Below are 16,950 nucleotides of genomic sequence, written 5' to 3'. Positions count from 1 at the left end.
ACCACGCTGATGTATCGAGATACATGCTCACATCGGCCTGGTGTGTTAGGAGGATTCTCGACGGAAAAATCGGATACAAAATTGAATTTTGTAGGGGTACATTGTTCGACAGTTGGGGGTACTTTTGGTTTACCCCTGGATGGCCGAGACGAAGAGGCAGTGCCCTCTTTCTAAGGCACTGTTTTAGAGGTCCTAGCCATGGCTATAAAAAGGTTTTTGAGAAAAGAAGTAGGGAGGTAAATCCGAAAGGGAAAGGAATGTAAGAGATGATGAACATAGCTCTACAAGTAGCGCGTTGTGGGCTTCTCGATAAGTCGTGTTGATAGCGACTCCTACGTGACGTTTTAGTCATGGCATTTAATGCTCTGATGGACTGACGTCATGATAGTGAATATCGGATAGGCGGGAATTCAAGACCATTTCTTATCATTTTCATTCTAAGAAACGCGGGGACTATTTGTATACGGTAAAAATCAGAGGGTCTGATTTTATGATCATTATGATATCCTATATCCCGTTCTCGGAAGGCTCGAGGCCAGGTTCGACGCCCGACTCCGAGGGCTTCCATACGATCTATCTCGAAGCAGGGCAAACCACCGGCTATGATGGACTAACAGGAAGTTCACAAGGCACGTGACTAAAGCTGGCCAACCATATTAGGCTAGTACAAGCCCGTATCGTGGCATTAAATGGCTGTACCAGCCATATATCTTTGTAATAAATACATTCGTACTATGTTGGGATTCCCCCTCATATATAAAGGGGACCCTTGTCATTTTGTAAAGGGAGAACATTATTCACAACATTGAATACAAGAACATTCCCTGCTCTAACTTAAACATATTCTCCTGGTTTCATTACTTACATTTATTGCTTATATTCATTGTGTTCTATTCATTGTTCTTCATTCATTACTCATTATTGACCGTAAAGAGCCTTCATCAAAGCTCTCAATACTGTTAGCCCTTCATCAGCCATTCATAGCTCAGTATCGAGCTCGACCTCGAGGCCCCGATTCTCAGCCGCTCGGTTTGCTTAAACATATTATTTCCAAGTTATTATCTTATTTTCTAGTCTTATACTTAGCATCTATCGCCCAAAAACTAGCACGAAAATAGATCACATATTTTTAGAACCACAAAATCAAATCTAATTGTAATTACCATCTTCAAGGTAAATAAATACCCACAGCCCAAATACCCTGGCCCATTTCATAAAACCCATCCAACCCCCAAATCAAATCCTGGCTGTTGATCTTAGAGATCAACGGTCCTGGAAAGAGTTACCATTTTTAACTAATCTCCCACCCCAAACCCTACTCACTTTCCCCATTCCGCCGCCTCTGTTTCCCTGTTCTTCTCTCTTCTCTCTCAAGCTCTCCCCTAACCCTAGCCTCCATCACCGGAAAACACCCCGTTCCATAGGATTGCTCTATGATTTTAGGCCCCCGCCAGCCTCTTACCTCTTCTATTTGTTCGATTTCTTCGTGGTTTGAATGAATCTTAAAAGACTCAACTCAGAGTCGACCTAAACTCTTTATTTTTTTATGAACCTGCCTTGTGTTCATCGCTATGTTTGTGAGTATTGTTATCTTTATAATTATGGCTTGAAACTCCAGTTCTTAACTGGATTTTTCTCATCTCGCTCCATTTTTCAAAACCCTAATCTCTTTATACTTGAGTCTTTTTAGATCCTTGTAGATCTGAGATGATCTTAAGTTTATCTGGTATTTTCTTTGGAAAACCTTATGTTTTTCCTTATTATTAATCGATTTCAATGTTTTCTAAAACTAAGGTTTCCTCTTAAGTTCTCTGCAAAAAGGTTCTAAAGTTTCTAAGTGTTTGAATCTGATTATCTTTACTAGTTCTACTGATTTTTTATGCCTATGTTCTAATCCCTTGTTTGTTTAATTATTTCACTATTCGCTTCAATATTTGCCTGTTATTCTTTGTCCTTTCAATTAACAGAGGATAATAGATTTTATCCGCCTAATTAGGGTTTGGAATCATATCTTTCTGTTGAAATTAGTACTTCTCTGTGATTTTTACCTATTTTCCTTATTTATGACTCCTAATTGGTACTACTTGCCTTAATTAGTTTATTAGCCTGATTTCTAGGTTTTGATTTACTCTAGCCGACTTATAAATGGCCTATGACTTATTTTCTGCCTTATTTGAGTCCCAATCTGGGGCTGGTAATTGATTCCCCTTATTTTAAGGTGTCTTAACCGGATTCTGTTTGTACTAATTAGTTAGGTCTAGCCCCAATTAACTGACTGATTTTTATTTGTATACCTTATTTATAAACTCTATTATTCTTTGCCTTATTTGTTTTACCTTGCTAAGTGCTATATAAATCCCATTCTGATTTCTTTCAAACACACGAACACACTCAGAGAGTCACACCCACATACAAACTCTTGCTCTTATTCACACACACTCTTTATTGCAGATCTTTCTATTACTTGTGTTTGCTGCATTGTCTAGCCGGATGAAAGCCAAGGCTAGACTATTGGATTCTGCATACTTTCACCTTCCTGTTTGCTATCTCTTAACTGGTATGCCTCCACTACTGCTATCATCCAATATGCTATGAAGTTAAACTTATGTCTTTCCTGTTTATTGCTCTTAATCATCATGACTACTTCTATTATCATTCAATATGCTATGTAATTAGACCTATGTGCTTCCTGTTTATTGCTCTTAATCAGCATGTCTATCTCTGTTACTATGTCCTATTCAGTATGTTATGTAATCTGTCTGTTGTAGATATCAACCTGCCTCTGCCTGCTTTATGTTCCTGTTAACTAGCATGCCTTAACTCTTGTGAATTTGTCTCGTCCAATATGTCAATATGGTTCATACACTTTAGCATGTTCCTGTTTGATCCAGGATACTTGTCTACTTGTTTCTCAACTAGCATGCTTTCCTTCCTATCCTGTTTTATGTGTTTACCTTAACAAGTTACTGATTAATGATTCCTATGCTCTCGACCCCTGCTGCCTTTTCTGTGTAATTGCTGATTAGGAATCTGATCCCAGCATGCTATTCACTATTTAATACGTGTCCATATGCTCACCTAGTGATAACTAAGGAACTAAGTCAATCTCAGGCAATGTGGAACCTTGTTTGAATTGATTGTGATTCTGTTCTGTCTGCTGTTTGACTGCTGGAATACATGTTTGAACCCAATCTGCTAAATATGGTCTTGTTTGTACTTTTAATCTTGTAACCTGTTTCTACTCACTTTTAAAATCCAAACAATTTTTCCTAAAACTATCTCCTACTTTCATATACTATTTTCAAATCCTACTCTTAGATATCTAGGGTCCTGCCCCTCCAGTGTGAGCACTGCCTAGGAGTCCATGGAACTCCTCCAAACTCTGACACACTGGGGCTGGCCTTTCTAAACTTGTTTATAAAAACTACTTCTTTGAAAAGGTTCTGGTATTGGCATTGCCCGGGGTCCCTGAGGCCCTTGGGAAGTTTGATACACCAAAAGCCCATTTGGTCTATTATGGACTGCCTGTTGGACTCCTGATTTGATTGAAGGCCTGGGTTCCATGTTTACTTTTGGGTCTGTCAAGGCTCCCTATAGTATAGTAATTTTCATTATGTGATTCATTTGTATTGGTCTGTAATAATAATTCTTGTAAAAATAGATATGGGGTTATTAGTAAAGCTGGGAAGGGATTTTTATATCTTTGTTGGGGTTCGGGTAGGAACCATGCCCATAGGTGATTGTGATGATGTTTATATGCATTAGAAACCATGTTATATGGTTTATCTCATTATGCTGAATTTTTATACTTTACATCCTAGAAATTCTGTTATAGGACGTTTATCAGATCTGTATCAAAATTCATGTTCATGCATATTCTCAAGTTTCAATGTGCATTAGAAACCATGCCTATAGGATTTTCTTTTTGGAATTATCAACTCGTATAACATTTTGCTCTCTTAGATATCATGTCCATAGGAAATCATGTTTGAAATCAGCATGAATACTTAGATATCAGGTCCATAGGAAATCATATTTAAAATCATTTTTGACAACTTAGATATCATGCCTATAGGGAACATGTATAAAATCAGTTTCTATACCGTGAAATAACGCTTGTAATCTGTTTCAGTACCTAGAAAGCATGCCTATATGATCTAAAGGATAAAAATGTCTGTTTAAATGAATCACTGGTTTATAATTGCGTGCTGATTAACGTTTAGATACCATGTCTATAGATTCTGGCCGGTTATCACCTAGGCAAGCCTGTAGGATAATAAAAACTGTGTTTGTTTGACTGCTTATAAACGGGCCCAGCTTCAGTAATTGATAAAATCAGTAGGCAAACTGATAAGTATTCACTGCCTCACCTTAATAAAATTGCTGCATATTCTGTGCACATTTAGATATCCTGCCTATAGGACCCTAATTGTTTTAAAACTGCTTGTTTGAATAGCGTGCATTTGTTTGTCTATTTGTGGAGGTAAATATGAGCCCTTAAGTGATCTTTTATGTGACAGTCCTACTTGTTTTGTTTGTCGCTTAGCTTTCTCCTTTTAAGCACCGTAGGTGAGTCTAGAACCACCTTAAATAGAGGTCCTAAACACCTCCAGGGCCACAGGTAAGGGACGGGTAGTGCACGTATATGATACGTATTCAATGCTGTTAGAACGCTAGGTAATAATTAAGGGGAGGATAATCGGGTAGTAAAGGATATGATGACCTGTGCGCTAATGCTATGTGTAGCACCCCAACTTGGGGACGATTACCAAGTATTGCACAGAAGTGATCCTATAGGCTAAAAAAAACCTAGGACCCCCTTTATTCCCTTTTTAAAATAATCTCTATTTGTTTAAATTGCTTAATGACTAATTCGCTTAAATTGAGTTTGGCCGGGACTGTTACAACCCATATTTTCGTACGTGAAGGTACGCCATCAGTAAATTGGCAGAAGCTTGGAAAATGAGATATTACATTCAGCATTTTTCGTACGTTAAAGTTTCGTCGTAAGTTAATTGACGTAAGTTCGGGAATGAGATTATTTTGAGATTACAAGCATTATGCTATTTCAAACAAGTAAAAAGTAAATTCATGAAGGTGAGAGGGAAAGCAAGTCAAAGGAAACGAATTTTCGTCCAAGTTTGGCATTTGGGATAAAATACGGGTCGAGCGATAATACGCGATAATTATGAACTAGTATCATGCAAGGTACCATATGACCACAGTAGTACGATGTATAAAATATATTAATGAAATTCCCCCAAAGTAACGTGGCAGCCCAAGAGGCATTTAGAAATGACTCTTAATTTTATATGTAAGGTGTCATTCTAAAAATCCATATACCATATGAGTCATCTTGGGTTCTTTGTCCATTCTTTAAGAATTTGCCAAATTTTAGCAAATATCAAGTGAATTTCAAATGCCCAAGAACGTGAGAGCTCCCCGGAGCAGTACAAAATCTTAACAAAAATTCAAATGAACTTCCTTTCTCATATAAACGTGAAAAGTAAGTCTTAAGTAAAGACTTTTAAGTGTGTTGGATTCCACTCTTTTGAACAAGAGATTAGTAATCACCTTGATGTAAAAGGTCTGATTTTTGGAAAGGGTTTCAAAGAGTCTTTAAGAAAAACGTTGAAGAAACAGAACAGAATCCATTCGTTCAAATCCAAAGCGCAGATACATAAATCCGATTTTTGGGTTCTAAATTTTAATCCATGAAGGTTTCTAACGGGATAATTATACGGAGTTGTCCCTACTCCAGGTATGTTAAGGCTAAGCTTTTCCTTCATTTTGGCATGATCTCGTCATTACACAAGTTTGGTAACGAGGCATAAAGAAAAATTCATATCCCAAAATTTACATATATTTTGCTGTCTCACAAGTTACGTATATTTTTCCAGTTTTGTAAGTTAGAATATTCTCCTTATCGGGACTTCATATTCAATTGAGTATTTTTCCTCTTCCAGTCAAGAGAGCAGAGAGTTTATATATACAGTATTAAAAGTATTTTCATTACCATCGAGCTATAATCGGTGGGCAGGCCCCTATTGGGCAACCTCTGGTCAGATGGTAAGTTATATACCGAACCTACTGTGGCCGAGCGCTTATGAGCGAGCCCAGTTGGTCGAGATACAGAATCTAGTATGGCCGAGCGCCTATGAGCGAGCCTACTATGGCAGAGCAATTATATATATATCGAGCCTACTGTGGCCGAGCGCTTATGAGCGAGCCCAGTTGGTCGAGATACAGAGCCTAGTATGGCCGAGCGCCTATGAGCGAGCCTACTACGGCAGAGCAGTTACATATGTATACCGAGCCTTATAGGGCCGGACAACTATTTTACTTACTATATTGAGAGAGTTGAGTCAGTATCAGCAGGTAAGCATATCTTCAGATTATCTTTGACTTCCAGCTACTTGCAGTTATTATATTATCAGTTCAGTTTCAGCGTTCAGTATATTGCCTTACATACTCAGTACATTATTTCGTACTGACGTCCCTTTTCTGGGGGCGCTACATTTCATGCGTGCAGGTTCAAACGGACAGGCGGATAGACATTCTCATTAAGTGGTGCCCGAGTTCAGCTTGATCGGTAAGCTCCATGCCTTTCGGAGTTGCCGGGTCTAGAGCTTTATGTATATCTTGTGTATATATGTATATATGTTATGAGTAGGTCGGGAAGCTGTTCCGATCATAGTATATCCATCAGTAGAGGCTTGTAGACATATCCTGTCAGTTAGTACAATATGTTGGGCTTACAGGCCTTGTATGTATATTTGGTTGGTCTGTCAGCTGTAATAGTTATGACGGCCTTGTCGACCCAGTTTTATATTGATATTTAGTCAGCATTCGCAGTTATCTTGCAATGTGGCCCTTGGCCAAAGTATGACATCATATGTTCAGAGTTCCTTAGTCGCAAGTTGGTACGCAAGGATAGGTGAGGCACCGGGTGCTGGTCTCGCTCCCAGGTTCGGGGCGTGACAAAAGTGGTATCAGAGCAGTTCTGTCCTAGGGAGTCTACAAGCCGTGTCTAGTAGAGTCTTATTTATGGGTGTGTTGTGCACCACACTTATAAGCAGGAGGCTACCGGGCATTTAGGATTGTCACTCTTTCTTCTTACTCTAGATCGTGTGGTAGAGCTCAGTTGTAAGAATTAAAATTCCTAACTTCTATTTTATTCGTAATAAGATGAGACCTACGTCCAGAAAGACGGTTGGTAAAAGACATGGCCATGGAAGAGTTCAGTCAGAGGAACTCGACTTTGCAACATGCTTATGATAAGTAAATGTGAGGTTTTCAGCAGATCATGTGCGTACTGAAAGGTGTAAGCCTCTTGATAAGGAGTCTTGAGGCAAGAATACCTATCCACCTTAATGGTGAAAGGCAATGAGAGATTCAGAAGATAAATATAAGTTTCAACAAGCAAAAGAAGCAAGATGAAAAAGAGTACGAGGCGCTCAGTTAATGAAAGTTAACAGTGTTTATAATTCAAGCAGAGAAAATATAAGCTTTTTGAGTTATATTCAACTGTAACAGAGGTATGTACAATCAGCCACACCTATCTTAGTCATGCCCTATGGGAGCTAACAGATATGGTTTAAGAGAAGGACGGGTTATCAGGATCCGGCTGGGGTTAGAATAACCCAAATAGGGGGTGGATTGGTAAAGTTAGATTGACGTTCCCGAAGGATAGTGTAAGCATGGTAATGGATCTCCTTGTGAGACACCTAGATGGTGCACTGCTACAAGATAGGCACTGGAAGTCTGGAAAGGATAAATGTTATCTTAGTATAACTCCCGTCCCTAGTAGAGAAATAATGCTAAGCAACCCGAGGGGCTAGTGGATGGAGAAAAGGGGAGCTAAAAGCAAATGAATATTTTATTGAAGTTTTCAGAATAAAGTGATAGATAGAAATATTAGCAGGATATACGAAGGGAGCTAATGAAGCATTAAGAGTAAGATGTGATACATGGATGACAACGGTAGGTCTAAGAGATGACGGTATTACAAAGTCTATAGTCAAGTAAAGGAATAGACGAGAGGTGACAGACTTTGAGACAACAAAATAATATAGGTCATAAAGTCATATCCTCACTTCGAGAAATAAGTTCGTGATTACAACGCAACTACCGGAAGGAGAAGTGAGACCCTAGAATAATAGAAATCAGTATGGGATGGTGAACAAGATAAACTAAACACGAATTAAGGATTGAATGATTGGATAATACTCGTCATCAGAGTTTCCGATCGCATTCCGGCAATAATAGGACGGACAACAGAAGAAGATTCATGAGTAATTCAGAGAATGGTCATTCAGGAAGACGCTTCCCTAATGCAAGCAATGTTAGCAAAGTTAAGATTAAGAGACTGTATGTGCCAGTTACACTAAGTATCACCATCGCGAGCGAGAGATTTTGTTATCCTTGGTACAAAGGGATTACCGCAAGGCAAGTAAGGGTCATTGATAATGTGAAAGGACGCCAAAGATGAAGAGGAAAAACATCTATAGGCAGGTCTTTATAGCTCCAAGTCTTAGTACTCCCCTAAAGGGGGGATATGGAATAATAAAGGAAGAATGCAAAAAAAAAAAAGAGAAAGGTATAAGGTTGCACTTATCCAAATGTTACAGATATGCTACGATACTAGAGCATTATGCAAACACGACGTGAAGGAGAGGAAGTAAGGGTTCTTGCCCGAGATATTATAAGACAAAGAAAATAACCCAAGAAAGATTACGCGGAATATTGATATGGGAACGGGGCCGACAAGTAGTTAGTAGTTGATTCAGGAAGAGCCTAGCTATGGCTAGACAAGAAGTAACAGAACCCCAACATGGAAAATTCAGCCTCGCAGTAATGCCATTATAATACTTGAGGTATATTCAAATAGGAGTCGGGGTAGTTAATGGTACCATATGAGTGTTATGGAGATAAAAGAAAGTGCCACTAGGAAGGCAGTCAAAATATTAGTTCAGAAGCAACCTTACAAGCATAAGGGTATGGAGGTAAGCAACTACAGATGATTATAGGTAAGGGAGGACATCAAAAAGGTCCGTAATAAGCTCCCAGCTTTATGAGAGACAAGGGTTCTCCCTAAGTACAACAACAAAAGACTAGTTGAGGAAATAAGGAAAAAGGCTTCAACCTAAGCACAACGACCTAAAGAGGAAATGGTCGTGTAACCATAGTCTCGCAACAACATTTTAAGCACTCCAAAGGAAAGTGGCACCTACCGTGGCTAATGAACGGAAAGTAAAATTAAAAGTAATATTCGAGATCATGTGAATTGTATGAAAACTCTGGCATGTGTGGGCACTCAGATAAGATAAGTATGGACGCAACAAGGGGGCAGAAAGACCAAGAAAAGTAATAGCTTATGCTGAAAGAAAGCTAATATGGAACGAAAGAAATTATTCGATCAATGATCCAGAGTGGGTTATGTTATGAACGCACTTAAGGGTTTGGAGTTTTATACATGCAGCATATACAACCATAGAAGATTTTGGTATATGTTAAAATAAAGAATTGAACCCAGGTCGTAGACGAAAGATTAAATTGTGAAAGGATTGTATCATGTATATTCCTCATCGCCCATGAAAAGGCTAAGCACAATAACTAATACCATGGACCACAGATCAGGAGATAACTTAAGCCGACATAAATGCCGATCAGAAAAAGGAGGAAACTAAAGGATTACATCAACGAAGTAAATCAAGAATCCAATTATTGGACCCATAAGTTATAAGAATCATGATTGAGAACATAGCAGAGTTACTCTTAATATTAGAGGTGCAAGAGAGATAACACAACAACTATATTCTATAACGGCTCTACGATAAAGCCAGTTAGAAGAAGTACCAGCCTCAAAAGAAGTCAGTATGGAGCTCCCACCGGATTGTATAGGCACCAAAGGTGCAAATATTATAATAGAGCTTCAAGTGGTGGATGTGATTTATACCTATGTGGAAGGTAGGTTATGAAAGAAAGATAGAAGAATGTAAGGTGATATTTGAAAGTAAGTAAGGTAAAGGTGAACAACAAGTATTGAAGAATGAGAGTGGTCCATGCTTCAGGTAAAAGACTAGAAACGCCGGGATTCAGTATCCAGGGATGATAGTAGCGTCATCAGTAGCATACTTTCCAACCTATGGTTTCTAAGTACCAAAAGGTCTAATTAGAGAGTAAAAGAAGAGTTAGAGACGATGCGATGTCTCGCTTGATGTTTCAGAAAAGCATAAGGGAATCGATCGCAAGCTAAAGTATGATAGAAAGATAAGGTTGTAGAAAGACAAGAGTAAGGATAAGAAAAAGGCAAGGGAGAAGGTGACGAAAATGGATGTGTCTTCGAGATTAAGCCCGTGAAAACAAAGGAGCTGATGGTTCCTCTAAGTTATACAAAAGCTCAATGTAGCCTGAACGAACTCAAAGGAGTCTAGGACTAGTAGCATTTAGAGGAGATGAAATGCTGCCCTGATAATAGAATGAGGGTGTAATTGTGATAAATAAAGGGATTTCAAGAATTGTACGGGACTAAAATACCCGCATAAAAGAATCACATTGGGATGCTATGGAATACGGTTATGGAAGTATAATATCATATCACCCCCAGGTGGATCGAAAAAATCACTTCAAATGTTCCGTGATGCAACATGAACCCTAATAATTACGTAAGAGGTTCCAAGTTATCAATGGTATATTGTAAATCAACATTGAGGTGAATCGACACAGGTCACAAAGTATGAGGTGAGATTAGGCCGTTATTTTTAAGATGAACAAGTAATGAGGAAGCATTAAAGGACTTAGATTTTTACATATGGAATAAGTAACGAAAGTAACCTGGAGTTTGGTAGCAGACCTCAGTAATGATAAATCAAAGTAAGAGTTATGGTATAGTAGGACCTACCTAGATGTAGTAAAATCATACGAATGGATAAGCGGATTTATGAAATAAGATATAGCAATATTCGTAAGCTCAAAAAAAAAAGTACCGAGCAAAGAACTTCAAGTATACCTATAGATGCCCAGAGAGACATCTTGTCAAACTCTGTATATGTTTACAAAGTAAGGCCTAGAGATTGGCTAAGAGCTGGAGGAAAAAGGAGAGAAGAGTCCCATAGGCGCACTTCCAAAGTCAGAGTCATAAAGGGTGCATGACAGGAGGTAGCAACAGTTACGAGAATGGAAAGATTTCGATAACAAGTCGTGGTATGAGAAAGAAGACTAAAGGGGAGAATACCCTAGACCTTGGATTTATACACATAATAGTTGCCTAGATAGCAAGGAGAGTACTAAAGTATTCGCAAGAGCCATAAGTTATGAAAATGATAAGTGTATCAGTCAACATTCAAGGACGAATGTTCCAAAAGGGGGAATGATGTTACAATCCATATTTTCGTACGTGAAGGTACGCCATCAGTAAATTGACAAAAGCTCAGAAAATGAGATATTACATTCAGCATTTTCCGTACGTTAAAGTTTCGTCGTAAGTTAATTGACGTAAGTTCGGGAATGGGATTATTTTGAGATTACAAGCATTATGCTATTTCCAACAAGTAAAAAGTAAATTCGTGAAGGTGAGAGGGAAAGCAAGTCAAAAGAAACGAATTTTCGTCCAAGTTTTGCATTTGGCATAAAATACGGGTCGAGCGATAATACCCGATAATTATGAACTAATACCATATAAGGTACCATATGACCACAGTAGTACGATGTATAAAATATATTAATAAAATTCCCCCAAAGTAACGTGGCAGCCCAAGAGGCATTTAGAAATGACTCTTAATTTTATATGTAAGGTGTCATTCTAAAAATCCATATACCATATGAGTCACCTTGGGTTCTTTGTCCATTCTTTAAGAATTTGCCAAATTTTAGCAAATATCAAGTGAATTTCAAATGCCCAAGAACGTGAGAGCTCCCTGGAGCAGTACAAAATCTTAACAAAAAATCAAATGAACTTCCTTGCTCATAAAAACGTGAAAAGTAAGTCTTAGGTTTGACTTTTAAGTGTGTTGGATTCCATTCTTTTGAACAAGAGATTAGTAATCACCTTGATGTAAAAGGTCTGATTTTTGGAAAAGGTTTCAAAGAGTCTTTAAGGAAAACGTTGAAGAAACAGAACAGAATCCATTCGTTCAAATCCAAAGCACAGATACTTAAATCCGATTTTTGGGTTCTAAATTTAGTCCATGAAGGTTTCCAACGGGATAATTATACGGAGTTATTCTTACTCCAGGTATGTTAAGGCTAAGCTTTTCCTTCATTTTGGCATGACCTCGTCATTATACAAATTTGGTAACGAGGCATAAAGAAAAATTCATATCCCAAAATTTAAATATATTTTGCTGTCTCGCAAGTTACGTATATTTTTCTAGTTTTGTAAGTTAGAATATTCTCCTTATCGGGACTTCATATTCAATTGAGTATTTTCCCTCTTCCAGTCAAGAGAGCAGAGAGTTTATATATACAATATTAAAAGTATTTTCATTACCATCGAGCTATAATCGATGGGCAGACCCCTATTGGGCAACCTCTGATCAGATGGTAAGTTATATACCGAGCCTACTGTGGCCGGGCGCTTATGAGCGAGCCCAGTTGGTCGAGATACAGAGCCTAGTATGGCCGAGCGCCTATGAGCGAGCCTATTAGGCAGAGCAATTATATATATACCGAGCCTACTGTGGCCGAGCGCTTATGAGCGAGTCCAGTTGGTCGAGATACATAGCCTAGTATGGCCGAGCGCCTATGAGCGAGGCAACTACGGCAGAGCAGTTACATATGTATACCGAGCCTTATAGGGCCGGACAACTATTTTACTTACGATATTGGGAGAGTTGAGTCAGTCTCAGTAGGCAAGCATATCTTCAGATTATCTTTGACTTCCAGCTACTTGCATTTATTATATTATCAGTTCAGTTTCAGATTTCAGTATATTGCCTTACATACTCAGTACATTATTTCGTACTCACGTCTCTTTTCTGGGGGCGCTGCATTTCATGCGTGCATGTTCAAACAGACAGGCGGATAGACATTCTCATTAAGTGTTGCCCGAGTTCAGCTTGACCGGTAAGCTCCATGCCTTTCGGAGTTGCCGGGTCTAGAGCTTTATGTACATCTTGTGTATATATGTATATATGTTATGAGTAGGTCGGGGAGCTGTTCTGATCATAGTATATCCATCAGTAGAGGCTTGTAGACATATCCTGTCAGTTAGTGCAATATGTTGGGCTTGCAGGCCTTGTATGTATATTTGGTCGGTTTGTCAGCTGTAATAGTTATGACGGCCTTGTGGGCCCAGTTTTATATTAACATTTAGTCAGCATTCGCACTTATCTTGCAATGTGGTCCATGGCCAAAGTATGACATCATATGTTCAGAGTTCCTTAGTCGCAAGTTGGTACGCAAGGATAGGTGAGGCACCGGGTGCCGGTCTCGCTCCCTGGTTCGGGCGTGACAGGGACCCACTGTTGTGGACCTCGAGGGGTGCCTAACACCTTCCCCTAAAGGTAATTTCGAGCCCTTACCCAATCTATGGTGATGTAAACTAGTACACGAGTTATTTGTTCTAGGTACCCTAACGCACCTTACTCCGTTAGGTGGCGACTCTTCAAATCTCATGCCCAATTCCCAAAAGAAAGGAGTTGTCCCCAAAATGTCGAAACCCGGACTCCGCGAGGAAAAATGGGGCGCGACAGCATGGCGACTCCGCTGGGGACATTTTTAGGATCTTACCATAACAAACTTGTTTTTTGTGAATTAGTCTTAAGCATGCTTTATTCTGTTAATACATGTGCACTCTTTCCCTTTCCCCCTTATTTGGATTTAATTGCCTATTCTTCAAGCATTTATGATTTTCTTTATTACAAAAGCTGACTTGTCTCTTTGATTTCCTTCTTAAACGTCTTTCAATTATTAAATACCCCATTTATCATTTTAACGTGAAAATACGTGACAACATGCTATTTATTGTTGCATAAATCATGCTCAACATCATATTCCACTCGTGCGTAATCAATCCTATAGCAACGCTTGATGAGTGTTTGCGCCCTTCCTATATATCATCCTTTAAATCCGGAAAGGCGTATTTGCGGTAAAACTAGTCGATCAGCGGTGCAGTCGACGGTTCCGTGCCTTTCCCCCTCAAGTTGTCCACTTGAGGGTACCAAGCTAGACCTCTCTAGAAACCTTACTTTGATTAATTGTACATGCATCATGGTCAAACCTAGCTGGGTTAATATGTTGTCCACATAATAACCCTTTAAGACCAGCCTCGTCCAAAAGTCCATCGAGTTTTCCATAATCCCAACGGACGCAACCACGATTGTGTGCACTAATATTGGAGAAATAAGTGTCAATATGCTAATCATTGTTGCATAAATAGTCGGATCTAGAGGGGGAAAGGGCCTAACCATATATGTTTTGCAGAAAATGAGGCATGAAGTCCCCAGGTTCGGCATGGTCCGTAACATACCACCATTGTTGCTAGTTTGGGGGGGGGGGGGGATCTTCCATCAAGTGATAAGAATCATGTGAAAAGGGTCTTGGGAAATTTGCCTTCTTTATTGGACCTCCAGCCGAACAACATGTTAATCGAAGCTGCCATAATGTTCTAGGACAAAGAAAGAGCCGTGGTTCACTTTGGAAACATAGAAATGACCCCTCTCTTGGAAGAAATAGGGGGATTCGCTGGGCTGCCTTGGGATAGTCCTGGTTTATTGGTGCCGGAAATCGCTCTACTAGGGGGTTTCTGAAGATGATGGGATTAAAGAAGAATGACGACTTGGAGTGCCTGAAAAATTCCTACATACCCTTCGACTTCCTCTATGAACGATACGGGCACATCAGATCTTATCGTATTTTTGGTGACGAATTCTCCATCACTTCCTTGGGTTGGATAGGGTTTTTGTGTTCATTGTCTGTTTCTTGGGTATGTTAGTGTTCCCGATCCAAGGGGACAGAATCCACACCAGATTGGCCATGGTAGCCAAAACATAGATGGATGGGATCGAGGGGCAGACAATACCATTGTCCCTATGATCATAGCAAACATATACCGGGCCTTAGAGCGCTGTCAAAAGGGGTACAAATACTTCAAAGGTTGTAATCTGCAGTTACAAGTTTGGTTTGTTAGAGCATCTCCAAAAAGGTCAATACCGTCAAGAGCTTCCGCGAAGGCTGTGGAATGACCACATAGCTTTCCATCATCCTAAGAGAATGACTTATATCCTAGACAGGTTTTCTCAACCCGAAAATGCTATAGGATGGGCGCAGTTTTTTAGCAATTTGACCGAGGATCAGATTCAATAGATGTTTGAATGGTTCCCTACCGACGAATTCATTATTAGATCTAGGGATGTTCTACACTTGGTAGTGATCGGGTTGAGGGGCATATACCCTTATGCTCCCATCAGAGTTATGAGACAGGTAGGCAGGAAGCAGGTCATACCGCGAGTTGCTAAAATGAGTCACTACAGGGCAGATTTTCAGGATGATGACGTCCCATACAAATGCGAAGCTCAGCACATGTGGCATTTGAAAGTTATCGTGGAAAAGGATGCCATCGAGCCAGATCGATATCATGCTTGTCATGTGTACTTTTACCCATTATGGTAGAGGATAACATAGCAGGAATATTCGAGCCAAGGGTTGGTCCAGGAAATAGAGTCATAGATGAAGTTGGCGAGGCACAAGTGAAGTACAACAAACTGCGCAAAAGAGTTCACGAGTCCGAGGCCGAGCACATGGAGCGACACAAGACCGATATGGAGCTAATTAATGAATGGAGGGAGATGGCGCTTAAATCAAGCGAAAGGTTGGAATATCTTGAGTACTGTCAGATGGAATTGGAGGGAAAAATGAGGAAGAGAGTCGCCGATTGCCAGAACGCCGAAGGAAGTGAAGGAGGACATCTAGCAAGGGCATACCTACTGCTGAACCTGCGCGAACTGGGAAATTTGATCGACGAAGCCAAAAACATCCAGCCTGGAGAAGGTCCTTATGGGACCAAGTAGATTAGGTTTATCTGCTTTTTCAAATGTAATAAGGCCAAGTGCCATTAGTGACTTATCTTATTTAGTGTCGTTTTAGATTCATCTATTTTTACATTAATGAAATGAGGCAATTATTGGCACTGAAATTCTCCAAATCTATTTGTCGCGAGGCCTACCTCGTGTTACATCCCGTACATTAATATTAGGATAAGTCATAATAACCTAAATGAGCTCGAAGGGATTAAGACCATTCATGAGATTATAGAGGATTCGTGACTATGTTATTGTAAGATCCCGTAAGTTTAACAACCTTGATACCGTCATATACATTTGATATGATATTTTGAGTGGAATATTTTAGTAAAAAGTTTGAAAATTATGATTTTATATAGCTATTAATATTACTACTTTCGAATATGCTTTATATTATACACATAATATGAGAAAGTTTATGAGATTTTCTTTATTGTAAAGATAGAAATTATTTTCTCGCAAGAAAAGAAGGTTATCTTTTACCATTTTAAAAATTAAACGTACGAAAATTTGTACTCTTTATATGAGATTAGGAAAATTAGAAGTTGAGAAAATATATGTATTTTTACATGGATATTTTAATAAAATAATAGTGTATGTATTTATTTTATATGGTACTACATGACCATGATAGTAAGGTGTATAAAGTGTGTTAAAAGTGAATAGTATTTTAAGTAAGTTGAGATAATTCTTAATTATGTGGATAATTGGGTAATTATTAATTTTTAAGTGGTAAATTAACTTGTAAATTGAATTTTGTGGATAATTAATTAAGTGAGATTTGGAAGTGTTAGGGGGGACAACATACACGTGTGGTTATGGAGACTTGGCAGCAAATTGCCACCTATTTATAACTTTAAGAAGGCAGTGGCAACATTTAGAATTATGTACACCTTTATATCATTCTTGTTCAAGAATACTATCTCTA

This window comes from Nicotiana attenuata, unplaced genomic scaffold, assembly GCF_001879085.1.
Source record: "Nicotiana attenuata strain UT unplaced genomic scaffold, NIATTr2, whole genome shotgun sequence".
Taxonomy (NCBI): domain Eukaryota; kingdom Viridiplantae; phylum Streptophyta; class Magnoliopsida; order Solanales; family Solanaceae; genus Nicotiana; species Nicotiana attenuata.
Note: the sequence above shows the minus strand (reverse complement) of the source record.